This window comes from Antechinus flavipes, chromosome 5 (genome assembly GCF_016432865.1).
Source record: "Antechinus flavipes isolate AdamAnt ecotype Samford, QLD, Australia chromosome 5, AdamAnt_v2, whole genome shotgun sequence".
NCBI classification, from domain to species: domain Eukaryota; kingdom Metazoa; phylum Chordata; class Mammalia; order Dasyuromorphia; family Dasyuridae; genus Antechinus; species Antechinus flavipes.
In genome coordinates, this window is record NC_067402.1 from 88,236,936 (window position 1) to 88,261,044 (window position 24,109).

The following is a 24,109-nucleotide window of genomic DNA, read 5'->3' on the forward strand; positions in this document are numbered from 1 at the left end:
TCTGATGGACGTGGTCCTCTTCAATGAGATGAACCAAATCAATCCCAATAGAGCAGTAATGAATTGAACCCGCTACACCCAGCGAAAGAACTCTGGGAGATGACTATGAACCACTACATAGAATTCCCAATCCCTCTATTTTTGTCTGCCTGCATTTTTGATTTCCTTCACAGGCCAATTGTACACTATTTCAAAGTCCAATTCTTTTGTACAGCAAAATAACTGTATGGACATGTATACCTATATTGTATTTAACTTATACTATAACATATTTAACATGTATTGGTCAACCTGCCATCTGGGGGAAGGGGTAGAGGGAAAGAGGGAAAAAGTTGGAACAAAAGGTCTTGCAATTGTCAATGCTGAAAAATTACCCATGCATATATCTTGTAAATAAAAAGCTATAATAAAAAATAAAATTAAATTTCAATTTCAATTTCAAAAACCTCGAATGAAAAAAAAGAAAAAGAATAGAGGCTAAGGGATATTTTAGATCATCACTGTGTAATCACAAATAATGATGCAGGTGAACTAGGAGTATTCTTTTCCCCCTTTCTCTCCTTCTTCACCTAATAGTAAGCATTTATATAGCTCTTTAAGATTTGCAAAGTACTTTATAGATAGTAGCTCCTCTGATCCTTCCAATAACCCTGGGAGATAGGTACTATTGTTACTCCCATGTTACAGATAAGGAAACAAGGTTATAATGTGTCTAAGATAATATAAATTCATCTTGTAACCTCAGGCAAATTACTCAATAAAAATCCTCAATTACCCTATCTGTAAAAATATACAATAATATTTGAACTGCCAACCTCAAAACATTGTTGCAAGAATGGTACTTTGCAAATCTCAGAGAGTTTCTGTATAAAATTGAATATAAATGTTAAATTATATGTGAGATTTTGAGTTATGGGAGCATGGGGAGAAGTTTTCCCTCTTCTAAAGATCAACAAGAATAAAGAATATGTGATGTAGCTCCTAAACTATAGACAACTACATATACTCAAATATCTGAACTGAACTGTTAGCATTTGAACATACCTTTTTTTTTTTTTTTTTTTTTTTTTTTTTTTTTTTACATTTTACACCAAGTGAGGTAGCCTGAGTGGAATATCTGCTGGGTTGAAGGTGACTGAATCAAATAAAATCAAAAAATACTGGGGAACTCAAAGTAGATTCATTGAATGTGGATTCTAAGTACATATTGGTCTTTTTGACCCATCATGGTCCTACTAAAGCCTATGATCTCTTCTCCCTTTCATTCCAGCCCCACTCCCCACTACCTCACCTTTTCTTCACTAGCCCTTTTCTCTATCTCCGTGAGCCAACTAACTGGCAGCTGTTTAAACACCTGTGCTTTTCATGGTAATGATTTGTTCAACTGCCTCTCACTACCAAGTGGGATCTCTCCTGGGTCATTTCCTATGCAGACATGAGCTGCCAGGGGAGGACGTGCACTTCTCTAGGAGCTGGTGTATCCTAACTCGATTTCATCAGCTAAATCAAGACAAGGAGTATTAAGAGCAACTATGCAGTCAGCACTATACAAAATAATAAGGGATACAAAAGAAACTGTATCATAGTTTCTGCCATCCAGTAACTTGCTTGGAAGAACAAGGTAAAAGGTACATTATTTTTAAAAGTGATGTTTCACTATAGTATAACAGGAAGAACAACTGCAGGAAATAAATGATCTGTGTTCAAGTTCAGGCTCTGCCTCTTAATGGTTATATAAACTCTCTGCTCCTCAGATTCCTCAATCAGAAAATAAGAATAATCTCAACAAGACTTTTTAGTTCATAGGATTGTTAAGAAGATCAAATGAAATATGAAAACATTGTTACCAGAAAATATAATCTCCTTGAATATGGGGAGAGTTTTTATTATTTCTTTGTATCCCCAGTGATTGGTACATTGCCTGACATAAATAAGTGCTCTATAAATACAAAACCAAGAAATACAAATTGGTGCATTTCCATATAATCTTTAATTTTTTTTAATCAACTCATAGATTTTTGAGCTTCTGTTATGAGTCTTTTCTAAGGCAAGGGGGTGGAGAGAAGTGCATTATACTTCATACTGGCTTGACCTTAAATTTTTCCTGCCTATCACTCAGCAGCCAAAAATATAGTCTCAAATATAGGCTATCTAGTCACCTTGCCTAGATCACTCTAATCACAGGAAAGATACTAGTTCATCCCTTCCAACTTCTTTCCTCTTAGCATTTTTCCTTGCTTTTTCTATTTGTGGTTAACTGGGTGATATGAATGAAAGTACAAAAAGCGTGTTTAATTAATCAAAAAGATTTATGTAGTGGTCCTTTTGAACTCTTCCTACTCCCATCTTGACCAGTAGTACAATTTCTGTACCTAGAGCTAGCAATAACTTAATTGTTATACTATTTGTATTCTTTTCTGAGAGCCTGTTTTCCACTGTCAACAGCTTGAGAAGGTAGCTTAGGGTAAACAAGGAAATTTTGTTTTGAAAACTAGGGGACCAGGACAAAAGAAAAAAAATTTAATCTGTTTAATATAGACTTAAATTTATTTTATTACACTATTCTTCCTTGAATATTTATCTCAGTACCAAAAACTGCTGCCAACATTAATGTCTCCTTTTTCAGGCAGGTCACTATACTTTCTGTCACCATCACACCTTTTGTCCTTGATTATTCTCAATTTTTACACCTTATTTACTATTTCTGGTTTGTTTCTTTTTTCATTTCAGCTAATTACTTCAAGTATGGAAGCATTCTGTCTCTAATAAGTTAGTAATCCTTTGAGGGAAGGGATTGTGTCATGCTCAGAATATCTCTGGCAAGACCTAGCTAGTAGAATCTTTTGGAATCATAGAATTTCAGAGCTGGAAAAGAATTTTCCAAGGAACTAGTCCAAGCTATACAGAGTAGGAAGAAAAGAAAGACAAACCCAACAAGTGGCCATCCAGCTTTCATTTAAAGAACTCCAATGAGGAGAATGTACTACCTCCCAAAGCAGCCCAATCTACTTTTGGATTGCTCTAATCATTTGGAAGTTTTCCTGAAATCAAGCTAAAATTGACCAACCTTCTTTCAAATTCTACCCCTTATTCCTGTTTCTTTCTCCAGGAGCTAAACAGAATAAGAATTATGAGAGCCTTTAAAATACAGGAAGAGAGCTACCCTTTGTATCCAGTGTCTTCTATTTTCTGGACTAAATGTCTCCAGTTCCTTCAATTAATTTGCAGACATTATAGACTCAATATTCTTTGCCAACAGGGTTGCCCTGTACTATGTGCTCTCCATCTTATCGATGTCTTTCCTCAAAACTCAATGTATAGTAACAAAGAACTGGAAATTGAGGGGATACCCATCATTTGGGGAATGGTTGAATAAACTGTGGTATGTGATTATGATAGAATGCTAATGTGCTATAAGCAAAGACAAGCAGGTTGGTTTTAGGGAAAAAAACATAGAAAAGACTTGCCAGACATAGAACCAAGAAAACATCATATATACCAATAGAATTATTTGAAGAGTAACTGAATAACTATTCTGAGGAATATGTATGTAAAAAGTATAGAAGCATGCATTGTATGGTTCTACATTATATAGCAACATATAGATATATAACCAAAATGTTAGTTTTCTCTGATGTAGAGTTGGGAAAAAACTTGGAATTCAAAATATAAGCAAAAATTAAAAATTAAAAATTAAATTGTGACAAATGCAAAAACAAACAAAAAGCCTTAATACAGTATTCTAAATGTTTTATTACCTGGACAGCATATAGCAGCACTATCACTTCCTTTTTCCTGGAAACAATGGCTCTTTCACAATTACCAAAATTCAAAGTAGCTTTTTTGGCTCCAACATCATCCTGTTCATTCATCTGAACTCACAGTTCACCCTTACTACCAGAGGTTTTTCAGATGAAAGATTTCTCTATTCCTTCTGCTTCTATTTGTAAAGTCATTTTTTAAAAAATGTATGGGACTTTATATTCATTCCTTTTCAATTTCACCTCTTTTAGATTAAACCCAATTCTCATGCTTATTAAAGTCCTTTTGAATCCTATCATCCAGTATGTTATATATTCTTTTTTCCACATAATTTTTTAATTTTTTTTTAATTTAAAACTAAATGCAAATTTTTGAAAACAGAAAAAGACAAAAAAGGAAACAAAAAAAATTGTCATGTACCCAGCAGAACATCAAGAAAGATTGAAAATATGTAAATATATACACACACATATATACACCTACATGCATACACACATTTATACATTGTAAACATGAATCTAAAACAATATTAATATGGCTGACACATGATAGAGATTTCTCTTTTGATTTTTAAAGTATGATTCTGAGGTTAATGATTAGTAATTCTACTTTTTTTTCTAATGAATTCTACTCCTAATTCTTGTAATAGTGTTTGTGTATATTTCTTATTTGCTGTTCCTGCCAATTCTTCTACTTTAATTCTATTCCTTAACTTGCCTTGCTATTACTTAATCTCCCCTCAGTCATGGATCCATTCCTTATCTTTTCCCTCCCTCTTCATGTCATTCCCAATAAGCTACAGACCTTTTTATAGGCCACCCATTCCCTCCCTCCCTCTTTATACCTTTTCCATTAATGTACACACTTTGTCCCACTGCTATAAATCTACACACCCTTCTATATCCCACCTTATTTTACTCTCTCCCTGTTATTTCTTTATAGATGTTGAAGGGTGCTCTGCTCTTCATAGCATATGTTGTGTGTGTGTGGGTGTGGGTGTGTGTGTGTGTGTGCGCTTGCATGTGTGTTAATATATTATTACCTGTTTAACCCATTCCTGATATGAGTAGGTTTTCATCACAACCAGACTTCCTTATCCCTCTAATGCCATTGTGTTGGTTCTTCCTCTGTACTTCATTCATATAGCAAAATTACTATTTTTACCTTTTTCTAGACAGTTTTGCTTTTTAGAGTCAGATCATACTCGACTCTGCCCAAGTCTTGCTTTTGAGCTATCCAATTATTAACATTTTTATGTAAAAATATAAACAATGTTTATGTTCTTGATGAGTCCCTTGAGATTAATCTTTAATGTTGGTTCTTATATTTTAAGTTTCTATTGAATTTATTTTTGATTGAGATAAAGTCCTGAAAATCTGCAAGTTCATTTAATGTCCTCTTATGACTTCACTGGTTTCTCCTTGCCTGATCCTATTTTTCAAAGAATTATTTTCTTTGACTCCATATCTCCTTTTCTAGTTGGTTAACTTTTTTGTTAATCTTTTTGTTTTTCTTGGATGGTTCCTTTTCCCCTCTCAATCTCTCTCATTTGATTTTCACAGTCTTTCTTGAGTTCTTCTATAAATTCTTTCTGGGTAGCCATTGAGATAAAAGAGACTATTTTTTACTTCATTCTCCATGTTATGTATTCTTAACAATTTTTGTCATCACCAAATTTGATGTACAATTCTTATTATGCCGTTATCTAACTCATTGTGACAAACATTAAATAGAACAGGACTGAGAAAATTTCCTGGAGCATTCCACTGGAAACTTTCTAGGCTGACATCATGTGCTTCATTCAAGTCATTCAACTAGGACTATCTCTGATTACATTGTCTTTATAATCTACACTTCCATCTTTTTTCACAAGAATAGAATGATATATGTTGTGCTGATTTTTCTTTCACAGCATGACTAATATGAAAGTATTTTTTTAAATGATTGTACATTTGTAACCTATATCAGATTGCTTGCTGTCTTAGGGAGTGGGAAGGTTAAAAGAGAGAGGGAGGGAAAAAATGGAATTCAGAATTTTACAAAAATGAATGTTGAAAATTCCTTTTACATGTATTTGGAAAAGTAAAATATTATTGAAAATCTAAAAAAAAAAAAGCCAAACACAATTTTAAATATATATATATATATATGTATATATATATATATATATATATACACACACACACACATATGCCAAGGTATGTAGTGTATAATGTATTAATCATACATACATAACATTTAATATCTATAGAACATATATGTGTGTATATTATATAGTCAGAAGGTAGGAAATTAGAGGTACAAACAAGAAAATAAACTTGTGTTATGTTGATAAAAAATAGATTTTTTGCAATTTTATATAGGATCGCAAGCTCAAACACTTTTTCACTGTTTAAGTAAATTTAAAGTAATTTCTTCCCCCTTGGCTTTTTTTAAATAATTATAACTTTTTATTGATAGAACCCATGCCTGGGTAAATTTTTACATTATCCCTTGCACTCACTTCTGTTCCAACTTTTCCCTTCCCTCCCTCCACCCCCTCCCCCCGAGGGCAAGCAGTCCTATACATGTTAAATATGTCACAGTATATCCTAAGTACAATATATTTGTGCAGAACTGAGCAGTTCTCTTGTTGCACAGGAAGATTTGGATTCAGAAGATAAAAATAACCCGAGAAGAAAAACAAAAATGCAAACAGTTTACATTCATTTCCCAGTGTTCTTTCTGTGGGTGTAGCTGCTTCTGTCCATCATTGATCAATTGAAATTGAGGTCGATCTTCTCTTTGTTGAAGAAATCCACTTCCATCAGAATACATTCTCATACAATATTATTGTTGAAGTATATAATGATCTCCTGGTTCTGCTCATTTCACCTAGCATCAGTTCACGTAAGTCTCTCCAAGCCTCTCTGTATTCATCCTGCTGGTCATTTCTTACAGAACAATAATATTCGATAACATTCATATACCACAATTTACCCAACCATTCTCCAATTGATGAGCATCGATTCATTTTCTAGTTTCTAGCCACCACAAAAAGGGCTGCCACAAATATGTTGGCACATACAGATCCCTTTCCCTTCTTTAATATCTCTTTGGGATATAAGCCCAGTAGTAGCACTGCTGGATCAAAGAGTATGCCCAGTTTGATAACTTTTTGGGCATAATTCCAGATTGCTCTCCAGAATGGTTGGATTTGTTCACAACTCTACCAACAATGCATCAGTGTCCCAGTTTTCTCGCATCCCCTCCAACATTCATCATTAATTTTTTTTTAAAAAAGAACAGTATGATACCTTATTAAACATATTACTACAATTTAGTGGAACTATGTACCATTTCCCTGATCTATCAAATAAAAAATCTTTTTTTAAACTAAAAGAGAAAGGGAAATAAAGTTGGAAAAATATGTTAGAATTAGAATGAAGAGGGCCTTAAATAGCAGTATGAGGAATTTCCATTTTATGTTAAAGACAACAGAGTATCCCTGAAAGTTTTTTGAAAAGGAATGATATGGCCAGATCTGTCCTTAGTCAGCCATAGGAAGGATCTATTCTCAAAGGGAGTGAGGAGAATCAGAAAATCTATTAGGAAGAAATAATCATGATCCAAATGAAAAGTGAGGAAAAGATGAAATGAGGTAACGGCCATTGAATAAGAGAAGAGAGGATAGATGTGGGAGTTATCAAGCAGACAAATGATCAGATGTGAAAGTTAAGAAAGAGTGAAAAGTCTAAGATTACTCCAAGATTATGAATCAAAATTACTACGAGTATGATGGTGACCTCAACTGAAATCAAGACATTTGGAGAAGGGATATGTTTTAGTAAAGAAGATAATCAGTTCTATTTTGAATATGCTGATTTTCAGGTACCTACAGGATGTGAAAGATGTCTATTAGGCAGTTGATGAAGCAGAACTTGAATTCAAGAGAGATCTTATAGTAAAATATAGTAATTTAAGACTTGTGTACATGGCAAATTAGATATCTTTTTCCAGTTCTATTATTCTTTACTTCTAATCCTAACGCAAAGGTTTCAGTGATGAGAGTATAAAGAGTTATTAAAAGCAATGTCTCTGCACTCTTCTACCTCATGTCTATTTCAACTTCTCCCAATATATCTCTTTTAACAGACAGGAAAAATTAGTATTATAACCTGACAGGATAATATTCTGCAGGAAACACAATTACTTCCCTAGCCTAAATAAAATTTGTCCCAGCAAAGTTTTTGTTTGTAACTCAAATAATAACGGAATGAGGCAAAACCTTTAGGAAAACTTTGACATCTATCCACAACAGGATTGCATAGTGAATCCATGACTTTTGAAAACTCAGTGTCATATTCCAGTCTTGGAATTCACATAATAAATTGTAGCTTTAAAGAGATTACTCACATAATGAGTATCCAGGGAAAGAGTCAGGCATTCAGGTAGACTAAATTTGCTAACATTAAGCAAGATTCATTCTTACACTTCCTGACTCCACACACCCCCTTCACAGTAAAGATTTAGAGTGGATTCATAATTCAAGGTCAGGGAAACTGGAACATTAGCCTGATAATGCTTATTATTGATAACAGTACATGATGGCATATTTCCAAGATGTCTGTTTCAGGTAAATTCAACTTTTGGCATCATGCGCTAAACATCTTGTCTTAGATCAATGTGATTTATAAGGACACATCACTAGACAAGCCCCTCAAAATTATTAAAAATAACGCAGGTTTATTTTCAATGCCCAGCTTCTGCACCAATCTTTGCCATTTCATATTTTCCATTTGCTATCCAGCTCAACTCTCCAATGTCCATTTGTTCTTATTGTACAAGTCTCTTCTGTGAAAGAAGTATAAAGGATCAATAGGTTATCATTTCCAGGATTATTTGCATTTTATAAGACCACATCAGAAAGACAATGCTTAACTCAAGCAAATGAATTAATGGTTCTGAAATTTCAGGCCTCAATGGGAGAGAAATGAGGAGAATTTTCCAAGGGTTTTACCAGGCTCTGTCACTAGTTTCTCAATATTTCCTCTCATGGGAAACAGCCTCCCCTGCATATTTTATTTTGCCACCTGTCTCATTCCTAATAAGGATCTCTCTTGATCAATGAAAAGCAAATGTTTGCTAAAAATGTCAAGACTACTTCTGAGAATAGCCATAGAGCTGCAGTGGAGCAAAGACTCCAAGCCTAATAGAAGCAACTCAGCCTCAGATCCACTTTTCTCCATCTCTTTTCAGAAATACATTTTATCTTAACTCCCTTTGACAAGCATGGTTTTTCAAATAAAAAAGATAATGAGAAAAGGAAAAGATAGCATGTAAGAAGAAGCCTGAGACTATACATTATTGTATAGTATTGTTTTCCATATAATTTTCTCTTTTAAATGATTGTATAATTATGCCTCTGACCTTAATACAGTAGTACTCATATTCCTTGTATTTCTCCTTCTTTTTAACTTACTTTACTTTATAAAGAGCATGGGTATGTTGGCCTTCTATGTTCCACATATAATATGCATTAATTGCCTTCAATTATATTGATCCTGTATGTTATACTTTTGATTCTGTCTTTTTTACTTTACATTAATTCCTATACATCTTTCTTATGCTTCTCTGAATTTTTCTAATTTCTCAGTGCCCAATAATAACATTTTTGCTCAATCATTTCCCATTTGGTGGACATCTCTATTACTTCCAGATTTTTTCTTGTTTTTACAAATAATGCTGCTTTCATATTTTTTGCATAGATAGGTCTTTTTTTCTTAGTAATAATCTACATAAATAGTCCCAATAGAAGGGCCACAGAGTTTAAAGGGTAAACAAGATTTTGTAATGCTTATATGTAATTTCACACTGATGTCAAGAAAGATTGGTCCAATTAACAACTTTCCCAACAGAAATCAATAGCAGGCCTATTTTATCACAGCCTCACCAGTACTGAATTTTGTTTTATTTTTTTCGCCTATTTAATGGGAGTTAGATAGAATCTCAAACTTGTATTTCTCTGTTAGCTATTTTGAATATATTTTAACATATTTACTAATAATTCTCTTTATGATGTACAAGTCACTTAACCATACTATGTCTCTGGATATCCATGCACAAAAACAATGAAGCCTTTCCTTACTAAAACAATTAACTATGAAATTCAAGTCTATTTTTCTTCCATCCATCCCCATCATCATTTTTGCAAATCTAGATACCGCATAATTTCATTCTTACAAATTCAGAATGTGGATCCTTTTCTCTTAATGTTTCATGAGTACAAAACTATTCAGGAAGTTGGTTTCAATATTACACCTGCCAGAGAATGATTGTATTTGTCAAATGATCAATAAGCAGTCAATAAACAATTTTAAAATTAAGTACTAAGCCCTAGACTAAGTGCAGGAGATACAAAGAAAACAATGAAATAGTTTCTGAGTTCATGGAATTTACATAAGAGGACATTCTCTGTCCTGGTTCAGAAGCTAGAGGATTATCAGGCTAGCTGTGAGACTTTCAATGCAATTACAGAAAACAAATAATGAGCCCTTGAACCGACTAATGGAGGACTTGGCTATGCCCACCCACCATGGGAAGGAAGCCAACAGCACCAGCCCCAGGACAGCATGAAGTCCTGTGGCCTGTAGAGGAAGCTTGGGACAATCTCCCCTTTCCTTTAGGAACCTTTAAAAATGAGCAAAAAAGCAAAAAGAACTCTGACCATAGATAACTCTTATGGAGACAGAGAAGAACAGACCTCAAACCTTGAGAATACTAAAGGCAAAATGTCTCCATGTGAAGCCTCAAAGAGTGATATGAATTGGTCTCCATCTCACAAGGCTGTCTTAGAAGAATTCAAATAGGATCTTAAAAGAGAGTTAAAAGAAAAATAGGGAATGAAAATGAAAGTGTTGCAGAAGAGTTTGGAAAAGGAAACACAGAAATTATCTGAAGGAAACTCCTTAAAAAATAAATTTAGCAAAATGGAGAAAGCATAAAACTTACAAAAGAGATTCAATGAAATGGAAAAAGAAAATAACTCCTTGAAAAAGAGAATTTGTGAAATAGAAAAAAAAAAATCCATGAATAAAACAATTCATTTAAAAGTTCAATTGGCCAAATGCAAAAGGAAATTAAAAAGCTAACTGAAGAAAATAAATCACTAAAAATTAAAATTGAACAAATGGAAACAAATGATTCAATGAGACATCAAGAATTAGTCAAAAACCAAAAAAAAAAAAAAAATGTAAAATACCTCATTGGAAAAACAACTGACCTGGAAAATTAGATCCACGAGAGACAATCTAAGAATTTTTGGACTATCTGAAAACCATGATGAAAAAAAGAGCCTAGAAAATATCTTTCAAGAAATCATCAAGAAAAATTGCCCTGATGTCCTAGAATCAGAAGGTAAAATAGCCATTGAAAGAATTCACCAATCGCCTCCTGAAAGAGACTGCAAAATGAAAACTCCAAGGAATATCATAGCTAAAATTCAGGATTATCAGAAACACTGCAAAGAGAAAACACTGCAAGTAGCCAGAAAGAAACAATTCAAATATCGAGGAGGTATAACCAGGATTACCCAGGGCCTAGCAGCTTCCACTTTAAAGGACCTAGAATATGATATTCCGAAGGGCTTGGATTACAGCCAAGAATCAACTATCCAGCAAAATTAAATATTATCTTTCAGGGGAAAAAATAAGTATTCAATGAAATAGGTGGATTTCATTTTTTTTTATAAAAAGGCCAGAGCTGAATAGAAAATTTGATTTTCAAATATAGAACTGAAGAAAATCATAGAAAGGTGAAAAGGAAAGAAAAAAATTATGTTTTTTTAAAAGAACATCCCTATATGAGAAGATAATATGCTTAACTCCTGAGAATTGTATGTACACTTAGAGGTTGTAGGCATAATTTGACTTTATTGTGATGATATAAAAAAAGAAATTGGGGTGGAAAAGGGAGTGTACTGGAAGAAGAAGAAAGGGGAGATAATATGGAGTAAATTACATCCCCTGAAGAGGCAAAAAAGACCTATTACAAATGAGGGAAAGAAGGGAGTGGGGTGAGCATCATGTGAACCTTAATGTTATTGGATTTGCCTCAAAGAGAGAATATCAGACATATTTAGTTTTATAGAGAAACTTGTCTTACCCTATAAAGAAGTAGGGGAAAGGAAAGGGGGAGGATAGGAGAAGGTAGAACAGAAGTAGAAGGGGAAAGGGGTAAGAAAGAGGGGAGAGACTGTAAAAGGGGAGGATTATTTGAGGGAAGTAGTAGTCAGAAGTAAAACACTGGGGAGGAGAGGAAGGAGTAAATAAAAGAGAAAAGTATGCCTTGGGAAAAATAAGAAGGCAAGAAATACTGAGTTGTTAATTTTAACTGTGAATGTGAATGCATGAATTCTCCCATAAAACAGAAATGGATAGCAGACTAGATTAAAAACCGGAATCCTACAACATGTTATTCACAGGAAACACATTTAAAGCAGAGTGATACATACAGAGTAAAGATAAAAGGCTGGAATAGGCTCAATTATGCTTCAACTGAAGTTTAAAAAAAAAAAAAAAGCAGTATTAGTTATCCTGATCTCAAATCAAGGAAAAGCAAAAATAGATCTAATTAAATGAGATAATAAAGGAAACTACATTTTGCTAAATGGTATCAGAGATAAGAAATAATACCAGTTCTAAACATATTTGTACCAAGTAGTATAGCACCTAAATTCCTAGAGATGTTAAGAGAGCTGCAAGACTTCCGGTTAAGATGGCGGAGAGGAAGCTCACAGCTGCATAAGCTCCATGCTTTCTCTCACTATCCATTTCATTACAAGCCTCTGAATTAATGCTTGATTGAAAAAAAATCCACAAATAGTTACCAAGAGAAGCCATCCTTGAGATCCACCAAGAAAGGTCTGTCTTTACTGGAGGGCTGGGACGGTTTTAGATCGGGCGCAGGCTGAGGGCAGCGGCAGTGAGAGCACGGGAGCAGACTGGAGAGGGGGTGGGGAGTGATCACAGCCGTCTCTGCGGGGAGAGCTTCACTACAGGTTTGGATACTTTGCTCCGGCAGCAAGTCAGCAGCCCAGCAGAGAAGCTAAAAACACCGGGACTGAAGAATACAACCCCAAACAGCTGGAGTCTCTCAGGACCTGGCCGCTCCCCCCTTCCCCCCCCTCAGTGACTCAGCACGCTTTGGGATCTCAGAGCGCAGGCGCAGCACAGTCCTGCTAGTGCCTCACTGCTGCCCCCGGCAGTCTGTAGAGGAAGCTCGATAACACACCAAGCCCCCCCCCCCCCAAAGAAAGACTCCAGTTTTTTCTGTTTTTCTTTGGTAGTTTGTCTCTGATTATTAGACAGAATGAGCAAGAAGCTGAAGAGGACTTTAACCCTTGACAGCTTCTATACAGATAGAGAGCAGACTCTAAATCCTGAGGAGACTAAAAACAGGCAGTCCCCAGGTGAATCCCCAAAGGAGGAGATCATCTGTTCCTCAGCACAGATGAACCTCATAGAAGTGATTAAAAAGGCTCTCACAAGGGAGCTAGAAGAAAAATGGGGAAAGCAGAGTGAGGCTTGGCAAAAGGAGAGGGAAGCTTGGGAAAAGGAGAGGAGGCTTGGCAAAAGAGCCTGGAGAAAGTTAAAGAGAGAGTGGACAAAGAAGTAAAATCCTTGAAAAATAGGATTGGTGAACTGGAAAACAAAATTGGCGAAATGGAAAAAAAATCCACAGAACAAAAGAACTCAATGGGACAATTAGAAAAAGATTTTTAAAAAGTGAGTGAAGAGAATACTTCACTGAAAATCAGAATTGAACAAGTGGAATTGAATGACTCGAGGAGACAAGAAGAATCAGTCAAGCAAATCCAAAAAAATCAAACAATGGAGAAAAATGTGAAATACCTTCTGGGGAAGACATCAGACCTGGAAAACAGATCCAGGAGAGACAATCTGAGAATCATTGGACTCCCAGAAAAACATGATGAAAAAAAGAGCCTGGACACTATTTTCCAGGAAATTATCAAAGAGAACTGCCCAGAAGTCATAGGAACAGAGGAAAAAATAAACATTGAAAGGATTCATCGATCACCCACTGAAAGGGATCCTAAAATCAAAACACCAAGGAATATAGTGGCCAAATGCCAGAACCCTCAGATGAAGGAAAAAATATTGCAAGCGGCTAGAAAAACCCAATTCAAGTATCAAGGAGCCACAATAAGGATCACCCAGGATCTGGCAGCATCCACATTAAAAGATCGAAGGGCCTGGAATATGATATTCCGAAAGGCTAAGGAACTTGGTATGCAACCAAAAATAACTTACCCAGCAAGAATGAGCATCTTTTTCCAGGGAAGAAGATGGACATTCAACGAAGTAAGCGAATTTCATCTATTTCTGATGAAAAAACCAGAACTTAATAAAAAGTTTGATCTACAAATATAGAACTCAAGAGAAATCTAAAAAGGTAAAGATTAATCTTGGGAACTATATTTTGACTATATAGATGTATAAAGAATACATGTATACCGTGTTCTAGAAATTGATGTGGAAAGGACATTGTACCAGAAAAAGGGTAAAGTGGGGGTAGTACATCTCATGAAGAGGCATAGGAAACCTATTATATCTGAGAGAAAGAATGGAGGGGGATGAATTTAGTGGGTATCTTACTGCCTTCAGAATTGGCTTTAAGTGAAAAATCTTAAGACATATTCAATCTATGGTGAAACTTCTCCCACCTCATTGAAAAGTGAGAAGGGAAAAGTGAAAAGGGAAGGAATAAGCTAAGTGGAAGGGAATACGGGAACTGGGAGGGAAAGGGGTAAGATAGGGGGAGGAACTCTAAGGCGGGGGGAGGGATACTAAAAAGGGAGGGCTGTGAGAAGCAAGTGGTGCTCACAAGCTTAATACTGGGAAGGGGGGGAAAGGGGAAAGAAGGGAGAAAAGCATAAACCGGGGTTAACAAGATGGCAAGCAATACAGAATTGGTCATTCTAACCATAAATGTGAATGGGGTAAACTCCCCCATAAAGAGGAAGCGGTTAGCAGAATGGATTAAAAGCCAGAATCCTACAATGTGTTGTTTACAGGAAACACACCTGAAGCGGGGAGATACATGCAGGTTAAAGGTAAAAGGTTGGAGCAAAATCTACTATGCTTCAGGTGAAGTCAAAAAAGCAGGGGTAACCATCCTGATCTCAGATCAAGCTAAAGCAAAAATTGATCTAATTAAAAGAGATAAGGAAGGACACTATATCTTGCTAAAGGGTAGCATGGATAATGAAGCACTATCTATATTAAACATATATGCACCAAGTGGGGTAGCATCTAAATTCTTAAAAGAGAAATTAAGAGAGCTGCAAGAAGAAATAGACAGTAAAACTATAATAGTGGGAGATCTTAACCTTGCACTCTCAGAATTAGATAAATCAAACCACAAAATAAATAAGAAAGAAGTCAAAGAGGTAAATAGAATACTAGAAAAGTTAGATATGATAGATCTCTGGAGAAAATATAATGGAGACAGAAAGGAATACACTTTCTTTTCAGCAGTTCATGGAACCTATACAAAAATTGACCATATATTAGGACATAAAAACCTCAAACTCAAATGCAGTAAGGCAGAAATAGTAAATGCATCCTTTTCAGACCACGATGCAATGAAAATTACATTCAACAAAAAACCAGGAGGAAGTAGACCAAAAAATAATTGGAAACTAAATAATCTCATACTAAAGAATGATTGGGTGAAACAGCAAATCATAGACATAATTAATAACTTCACCCAAGAAAACGATAATAATGAGACATCATACCAAAATGTATGGGATGCAGCCAAAGCGGTAATAAGGGGAAATTTCATATCTCTAGAGGCCTATTTGTATAAAATAGAGAAAGAGAAGATCAATGAATTGGGTTTGCAATTAAAAATGCTAGAAAAGGAACAAATTAAAAACCCCCAGTCAAACACTAAACTTGAAATTCTAAAAATAAAAGGTGAGATCAATAAAATTGAAAGTAAAAAAACTATTGAATTGATTAATAAAACTAAGAGTTGGTTCTATGAAAAAACCAACAAAATAGACAAACCCTTAGTAAATCTGATTAAAAAAAGGAAAGAGGAAAATCAAATTGTTAGTCTTAAAAATGAAAAGGGAGAACTCGCCACTAACAAAGAGGAAATTAGAGCAATAATTAGGAGTTACTTTGCCCAACTTTATACCAATAAATTCGACAACTTAAATGAAATAGAAAAATACCTCCAAAAATATAGCTTGCCCAAACTAACAGAGGAAGAAGTAAATATCCTAAACAGTCCCATCTCAGAAGAAGAAATAGAACAAACTATCAATCAACTCCCTAAGAAAAAATCCCCAGGACCAGATGGATTTACATGTGAATTCTACCAAACATTTAAAGAACAATTAACTCCAATGTTATATAAACTATTTGAAAAAATAGGGATTGAAGGAATCCTACCAAACTCCTTTTATGACACAGACATGGTACTGATACCTAAACCAGGTAGGCTGAAAACAGAGAAAGAAAATTATAGACCAATCTCCCTAATGAATATTGATGCTAAAATCTTAAATAAAATATTAGCAAAAAGATTACAGAAAATCATCCCCAGGATAATACACTATGACCAAGTAGGATTTATACCAGGAATTCAGGGCTGGTTCAATATTAGGAAAACTATTAGCATAATTGACTATATCAATAACCAAACAAAAACCATATGATCATCTCAATAGATGCAGAAAAAGCATTTGATAAAATCCAACATCCATTCCTAATAAAAACACTTGAGAGCATAGGAATAAATGGACTTTTCCTTAAAATAGTCAGGAGCATATATTTAAAACCATCAGTAAGCATCATATGCAATGGGGAAAAACTGGAACCTTTCCCAGTAAGATCTGGAGTGAAGCAAGGTTGCCCACTATCACCATTATTATTTAATATCGTATTAGAAACACTAGCCTCGGCAATAAGAGTCGAGAAAGATATTAAAGGAATTAGAGTAGGCAATGAGGAAACCAAACTATCACTCTTTGCAGACGATATGATGGTATACCTAGAGAACCCCAGAGATTCTACTAAAAAGCTATTGGAAACAATTCATAATTTTAGCAAAGTAGCTGGCTACAAAATAAATCCCCATAAATCCTCAGCATTTTTATACATCACCAACAAAACCCAACAGCAAGAGATACAAAGAGAAATTCCATTCAGAATAACTGTTGATACCATAAAATATTTGGGAATCTATCTACCAAAGGAAAGTCAGGAATTATATGAGCAAAATTATAAAAAAGTCTCCACACAAATAAAGTCAGACTTAAATAATTGGAAAAATATTAAGTGCTCTTGGATCGGCCGAGCGAACATAATAAAGATGACAATACTCCCTAAACTAATCTATTTATTTAGTGCTATACCAATCAGACTTCCAAGAAAATATTTTATTGATCTAGAAAAAATAACAACAAAATTCATATGGAACAATAAAAAGTCGAGAATCTCAAGGGAATTAATGAAAAAAAAAATCAAATGAAGGTGGCCTAGCTGTACCTGATCTAAAATTATATTATAAAGCAGCAGTCACCAAAACCATTTGGTATTGGCTAAGAAATAGATTAGTGGATCAGTGGAAAAGGCTAGGTTCACAAGACAGAATAGTCAATTATAGCAATCTAGTGTTTGACAAACCCAAAGCCCCTAACTTCTGGGAAAAGAATTCATTATTTGATAAAAACTGCTGGGATAATTGGAAATTAGTATGGCAGAAATTAGGCATGGACCCACACTTAACACCATATACCAAGATAAGATCAAAATGGGTCTATGACCTAGGCATAAAGAACGAGATTATAAATAAATTAGAGGAACATAGAATAGTTTATCTCTCAGACTTGTGGAGGAGAAAGAAATTTGTGACCAAAGATGAACTAGAGACCATTACTGATCACAAAATAGAAAATTTTGATTACATCAAATTAAAAAGCCTTTGTACAAACAAAACTAATGCAAACAAGATTAGAAGGGAAGCAACAAACTGGGGAAACATCTTCACAGTTAAAGGTTCTGATAAAGGCCTCATTTCCAAAATATATAGAGAACTGACTCAAATTTATAAGAAATCAAGCCATTCTCCAATTGATAAATGGTCAAAGGATATGAACAGACAATTTTCAGAGGATGAAATTGAAACTATTACCACTCATATGAAAGAGTGTTCCAAATCATTATTGATCAGAGAAATGCAAATTAAGACAACTCTGAGATACCACTACACACCTGTCAGATTGGCTAAGATGACAGGAAAAAATAATGATGAATGTTGGAGGGGATGCGGGAAAACTGGGACACTATTGCATTGTTGGTGGAGTTGTGAACGAATCCAACCATTCTGGAGAGCAATCTGGAATTATGCCCAAAAAATTATCAAACTGTGCATACCCTTTGATCCAGCAGTGTTTCTATTGGGCTTATATCCCAAAGAAATACTAAAGAAGGGAAAGGGACCTGTATGTGCCAAAATGTTTGTAGCAGCCCTGTTTGTAGTGGCTAGAAACTGGAAAATGAATGGATGCCCATCAATTGGAGAATGGCTGGGTAAATTGTGGTATATGAATGTTATGGAATATTATTGTTCTGTAAGAAATGACCAGCAGGATGAATACAGAGAGGACTGGCGAGACTTACATGAACTGATGCTAAGTGAAATGAGCAGAACCAGGAGATCATTATACACTTTGACAACGATATTGTATGAGGACATATTTTGATGGAAGTGGATTTCTTTGGCAAAGAGACCTGAGTTTCAATTGATAAATGACGGACAAAAGCAGCTACACCCAAAGAAAGAACACTGGGAAACGAATGTGAACTATCTGCATTTTTGTTTTTCTTCCCGGTTATTTATACCTTCTGAATCCAATTCTCCCTATGCAACAAGAGAACTGTTTGGTTCTGCAAACATATATTGTATCTAGGATATACTGCAACATATCCAACATATAAAGGACTGCTTGCCATCTAGGGGAGGGGGTGGAGGGAGGGAGGGGAAAAAAAATCGGAACAGAAACGAGTGTCAATATAATTTAATTATTAAATAAAAAATTAAAAAAAAAAGAAACGAGTGTCAATATAAAGTAATTATTAAATAAAAATTAAAAAAAAAGAAAAAGAAACATGTAGACAAACCTTAAAAATAAAAAAATATATATAGATTATTAAAAAAAAAAAAAAAGAGAGAGAGAGCTGCAACAAGATATAGCAGCAAAACTATACTAGTGGGGAATCACAATTTTGCTTTATCAGAACTAGATAAATTGAACCACAAAATAAATTTTTTAAAAATATATAAGAAAGTAAATACAATTTTAGAAAAGTTAGGTATAATAGACCTTTGTGAAAAATTGATTGAAGACAGAAATTAATATACTTTTTTATCAGTGGTACATGGAACCTACACAAAAATTGATCATGTATAAAGGTATAAAAGCCTCAAAATCAAATGCAGAAACGCAGAAATAGTAAATGCATCTTTTCCAGACCATGATGCAAACAAATTATATGTAATAAAAAGCCAGGGAAAATAGACCAAAAATTAATTGGAAACTAAATAATCTAATCCTGAAGAATGAGTGGGTGAAACAACAAATCATAGACACAATTGATAATTTCATCCAAGAGAATGATAATAATAAGATTACATACCAAAATTTATGGGATACAGCCAAAGCAGTTGTTAGGGGAAGTTTTATATATCTATATGTTTACTTGCATAAAATAGATAGAGATCAACGAATTGGGCATGCAACTAAAAAAAGCAAGAAAAAGAACAAATTAAAAATCTCCAATTAAGTACCAAATTTGAAATTCTGAAAATAAAAAGGAAGATTTATAAAAGAAAACTATTGAACTGATAAACAAAACTAAAAGTTGGTTTTATGAAAAAAATGACAAAATAGATAAACTTTAGTTAATTTGATTAGGAAAGGAAAAAAGAAAATAAAATTGTTAGTATTAAAAATGAAAAGGGAGAATTTTCCACCAAAAAAGAAGAAATTAGAGCAATAATTAGGAGCTATTTTTCCCAACTACATGCCAATAAATCTGATAATCTAAGTGAAATGGATGAATCCTTCAAAAATATAGATTGCTCAGATTAACAGAGGAGGAAATAAATTACTTAAATAGTCCCATTTTAGAAAAAGAAATTGAACAAGCTATTAATCAATTCCCTAAGAAAAAGATCTCCAAAGCTAGATGGATTTATATGTGAATTCTACATTTAAAGAATAATTAATTCCAATACTATGCAAACTGTAGAGGACCAGGAGGTAAGACTCCATGCCAGGTTTTAAGTCTTACAGTAACTTGTCTCACCAAAACTCCCTTATTGAAATAGCAAAGACTGCTTGTCAGTAGAATAAATTAATAATCTAGTGACTGAAGCAAAATGCAAACACTACTCTTTGGATTAAAAGTTAAACCTTTGAATTTAGGACAGGAAAGAATGTCCACAAGAAGACTAAAGCTATTTGGGAGAAAGATACACGAAATAATGGTATAATAAACTTTACTCTGATGTGTATCTCAACTATTTACATCTCTGTCTAAGTAACCAAGATCTGGGGCTCAAGGGACTTAATCATTTACATCATAGTAGAATTTTGTTAGGCTATAGGAATTTTAAAAGAGTGTACTTTGTATCAAACCTATGAGCATTTGAGGTATATATATATTTGTCTCTGATCAATAGACTTTGAAGAGTCCATAACTAGGACTTCTCCACCTGGCCTCTGCATGTCACATCCTTCATCACTACAGGAGCTAGACTCCAACAGCAAATTATTTGGGAAAATAGATAAAGAAGGAGTTCTACCAAATTCCTTTTATAACACAAATATGGGGCTGATACCTAAACCAGGTAAGGTCAAAACAGAAGGAAAATTAAAGACCAATTTCCCTAATAAATATTAATGCAAAAATCTTTTTTTTGTTGTTGTTGCTGAGGCAATTGGGGTTAAATGACTTGTCTAGGGTCATACAGGTAGGATGTGTTAAGTGTCTGAGGCCATATTTGAACTCAGGTCCTTCTGACTAGAGCTAATGCTCTATCCACTACACCACCTAGATGCCCCTGATTCAAAAATCTTAAATAAAATTTTAGCAAAGAGGTTATAGCCAATTTTCAGCAGGATAAAACACCATGACCAAGTAGGATTGATATCAGGAATGCAGGGCTGGTTCAATATAGAAAAACTATTTGCATAATTGACTATATCAATAACCAAACTAACAGAAATCATATCCTCTATTTTATAGTTGAAGAAACTGAGATAGTTTGAGTAAGGATCACAAAACTAGTAAACTTCTAAGGTTGGATTTGAATTCAAGTCTTCCTGTTTCTGGGTTCAGCCCTATGGACAAATATATAGATAAGAAGTACAATATCATGTGGCAGCATAGATAGGGCAAGTAGGTCAACTTGGCCAAAATGAAAGGCTCTTAAGAGGAAGTAATGTTAAACTGGACCTTAGTATTCTTTAGAATGGGCAGCTAGGTTATGTAACAGAGCACTGGAACTGAAGGCAGGAAGACTTATTTCCTAAGTTCAAATCAGACTTCAGACACTGACTGTATGACCCTGAACTAGTCACTTAATCCTGTTTGCTTCTATTTTCTAAGCTGCAAAATGAGCTAGAGAGAAAAAATGCAAAGCCACTCCAATACCTTTTTCTAGAAAACCTCCACTGAAGTCATGAACATGACTGGGATCAAACATGACTGAACCATAAAAATTCTTTGTAATAAAAAAAGAAAAATACAAAGTTAATATAACTTAGCTTTTGGAGGGAGTGCCCTAATGGTAAAGATATCAGGAAAGATTTCATGTAGAAGATGATGCTTAAACTGAATTGTGAAGACAACCAAATCTGCCAAAAAGTGGAAGTAAAGGAATCCTTTCTAAAAGTAGAAGATAGTCACTTCAAAAGCACACAAGTGGGAAATGGAGCACATGTGCTGAACAGTAAACTAACTCCCCCAGTATTAGAAAAGAGGAGAGGGGAAATGAAGAATGTATAACTAGGAAGAGAAAATTGCTGGGCTGAGGGCAAAAAGATGATGGGTAATAGGATAAGGAAAGGGAAAAGATAAAAGGGTAGAATGAGAGAGAACAAGAGAAAGAGAAGATACTGAAATGAAAAAGTAGAAAGGATAAAATGGTAGTAAGGGAAAGTTGTGGGAGAAGTGGCAAAGTGTAGATGAAGTGGAACAGAAAGGGAAAGATTGCAGAGAGGATGGAAGAATGGAGAGAGAATGAGAGATCAATTTCTCTTACTGCTCAGAGTGGAAGAGGAGTAGCATGAATAAGTAGAGAATAAGTTGCTTTTTTTTTTTAACAAAGCTCAAGCATATCTCAAGGCATGATATGTGTCATAAGAGGAAAAGTGTCAGACTAGAATTCAAAGACCTGTGTTCTAATTAAGTCTATGATTCAAAGATCTTCCTTATTTTTGTTCAAAGCTAGTGGTTATTAATTTCCAAGACATTTTATAATCACATCATCTCTTTAGACCTCAGTTCCATAATCTGTAAAATAGGGGAATTAAACTTAATGTTCTTATCTAGTTCTAGCAGTTTAAGATATGATCCTAAATGAGTCATTTCATCTTTTTGATCTCCAATTTGTTAAGCCATGGAACAATTTCCCAGTCCATTTCACAGAATCAAAAGAGACCATGTGAAAACATATTTTGAGAACCATAAGTCATCATACAAATTCGTGGTCTTATTATATGAACCCATTCCGTATGAAACACCCCAATTTGTCCATAGTCTTTTCAGTATAAAAAGTACTGCAGACAAGATATAAATCCAACTAAGGGTTCTTTCTCATAACACTTATCAAATGATCTTGCACACATAGACAGGTTTGAGATAAAATTTTTCTTTTATTCTCAATTTAAGAAAATTATACTATGATAAATGTGGAAATATGTATAGAAGAATTGTACCTGTTTAACACGTATTGGATTATTTGCTGTTGGGGGGAAGAGGGGATGGAGAAAAAAATGGAACACAAGGTTTTGCAAGGGTAAATGATGAAAACTATTTTTGTATTTTGAAATTTAAGAGCATCACACTTTTCTGACACACCAAAATTTTCACTGTGCCAAACTGCATCCTTTACATGGGAACTAGTCTCACTTGTTTTGAACTTGAAAGGGGAGGATCTCTGCATCATAGCAATGTCCCAGCAATCTTAAGTCAAGTCCAATATGTGATAGAAATGATCACCTGTGACATTTTATCATTGTTACAGAACAGTGACTCCATAGGTAACCATACAAATAAGCTGAAGAAAACTGACTTCCATTCAGATGAAAAGTTATTAGCTGCAGAACAAGAGGAGCTGGGGTAAGAAAAAGAAGATAGATGGCCAGGAGAGAGTGAAACTATGGTTCAGAAAGCTCTCTCTTGCTTTTTTGATTTAAAATAATTTCCCTTAGTCACTGGTAAGGTCAGACACAAGAAATAACAATGCTCAGACTTATGAGCCTAGACAGGGGAAAATGTCAAATCAAGATTTAGGGGCAGGTCAATTGGTGGCATCTAGTTCTGTTAAGCCTCCAAATTGACAATAGATTGTCAAATACAATATTGAATGTGCTTTTTCCTGATATTCTTTTTGCAATATTATTGAAGTAGAAGATAAGTATTGAAAGAAAAAGAAGTTCACACCAATTTAGCATGTCAGTTGGATATTTTAGGAACATTTAAATGATCTACCTGGAAATTGTAGTCATGGAGTGAAACATAGGGATTATACAAAATATGTACACACACACAAAAGGGTTATAGTGAAAATTATCTCTCTTTCTCAAGAATTTGAGGGTTTATTAATTCTTTTCATTTTAGGACTTAGATCATTTTCTTGTAATTTATTATTCCTGTGCTTCATAAAGTATCATAAAAATGCTATTTACTATTATTGTATAGTTTTAAATTTGTATAACAAGAATTTTGAACTTTATTTCTTTTGTGGTGCTTTCTCTGCCATTAGAGGCAAGTAGCAATCACATGATGTCTTGGTAATAATCCTATGTTTTAAATAGGTATGCTTTTTTAAGTTTAAAAAAATACTACCCTTTCCCCTCACTATTTATTTGTCTATAAAAGTAGAATCCTATTTTTAAAAAGTTAGTTATAAGAATTAAAATATGCTATATTGAAAAAAATCAATTGTAAATAAAGATATAAGAAAATGCAAATATTTAGGTATAGTCAGACACCCTTCTAACTAATCCTGACATGTGACCAAACATTGTTTAATTGAACTT